The following is a 1,870-nucleotide window of genomic DNA, read 5'->3' on the forward strand; positions in this document are numbered from 1 at the left end:
TACACTGCAAATCTGTATTGTATGTTCAGTTTTGCTGTGAGCCTAAAAATGTCTTTTTTTTTGGGGTACCAGGGATCGAACTTGGGTCCTTGTGCTTGCGAGGCACGCAGTGGAACAACTGAGCTAAATCCCTGGCCCCAAAAAATGTCCTTTTGGAAAAAGTGAACACTGAATCGCTTTCTCCGGCCTGCAGTGTCTGTGTCCAACGCTCTGAGGCCAGGCAGTGTGTGGCTCATGAACATCCGGGACTCAGGAGGCAGCTGTGTTAACCTTCTTCCCAGGCTTTGAGCCGTGAGGGGCGCTGTAGGCGGTTGACAAATGCCTACTTTATCGAGCGATCTGTGACCCCTCTTACTGAGGTCAGGTAAGGGGGAACCCAGAGAGACAGTTTACTGTGGAAGAGGTTAGCCCTGGCACCCTAGTCAGAGCCCCTTGTCCGGTTGCTGTGTCTGGGATTGTCCTTCAGGAAACCACATGGCTATGTGGTGCCAGCCCCTTGGGCTATGAACGGAGTAAGAGTATCTGCTCTGGCACTACTGGGCCCCATAGATTTCCAATTCTTATTTCTCCTTTTTAATTTCTATTTATCACCTCCTTTGTTCTCGTGCTTTTAGGTGCTACTCACTGGCATGTGCTGGCTCTAGAATTATTTCTGTTCCTTTCATAGTTGCTGCTGCTAATTTCTCGTGAGTTGAAGAGTCAGATCACCAGGAATGCTAGGATGGGCATGGCCTTAGGTTTAGCAGTGAAGTAACCCTGAGGAGGACAGAGGGAGGCTACAGTGAACGGCTTTCTGATGAGAAATGTGCATAAGCCCTTAGCAATGGCTTGAGACTGTGTGCCTCTTTGCTTGCTTCTTGGTTCCGGCGGTGTTTTGTGTTTGTGTGTTGTAGCCTGGAGAGGAATGCAGGAATCACCTGTGGATTTAAGAGGTGATTCTTCAGACATTTTCTCCAGAAACGCTATCGTCTAGGATTTTCGGTACAACACTCCAGGGTTGTCTGGCAGCCTGTACGGGCTCCACCATCACAGGCTTCATGATCTCTGTTTCCGGAAAGGCAGGGGAGTAGTTGAGATTCCAGCCGTGTTCAAACCGTGGTCCACCTTTTCTCCCCTCTTAAAAGACATTACAATGAAAAAAATTCAAGAAAGTTTAGTTAGCTAGATTATATATTTTATATGTACCCCAAGACAATTCCTCTTCACTTAAAAAAAAAGGCCACTTTCTCATTTCTTTTTTTGTGGGGAGAGTAGTCAATTCATGAAACTGAATTCACTGAGGTGACACTGAGGTAACAGAAGTCATTTTAGTGGAGTGCTTGAGGTGGGATCAAATATGAGGTGAATGTTTAAATTTTAAAAACTATTACAGGAATAGATACATTGGCAATAATCCCCCAGAATACTCCTCCTTGGTTCAAACATGTGTATCCTATTGTTGCCACTTTCTGAAGCAATTCTGCCCATGACCTTAGCCAAAAGACTGAGAAGCAATTCTGAAGCAGTTCTGGAAGTCCTCTTTTTTGAGTGTCTTTAGGAAGTATGAAAATTAAAAAATACAGTGAATGCTGCTGCTACATGCCATCTGATGCAAAGGGGGGCTTATAAAAACATTATGGCTCAGGCCAGAGATTTAGCTCAGCGGCACTGCACCTGCCTGGCAAGTGCAAGGTCTTGAGTTCGGTCCTCAGTACCAAAAAAACCCCCCCAAAAACAAAAAAAAAAACAACCCATCATGGCTCTTCTCTAAAGTCAAAGTGACTGTGGCAGGCACAGGTTTTGAATCTATTCAGGACATTGAGGCACCCACAAGAGTACAACTTAAGACATGCCAGAGAGCTTCCACGCCTGCTTCAGAAAGTAGTGAGAA

This window comes from Heterocephalus glaber, unplaced genomic scaffold, assembly GCF_053883595.1.
Source record: "Heterocephalus glaber isolate CG9 unplaced genomic scaffold, H.glaber_assembly_v1.0 deba00001606, whole genome shotgun sequence".
NCBI classification, from domain to species: domain Eukaryota; kingdom Metazoa; phylum Chordata; class Mammalia; order Rodentia; family Bathyergidae; genus Heterocephalus; species Heterocephalus glaber.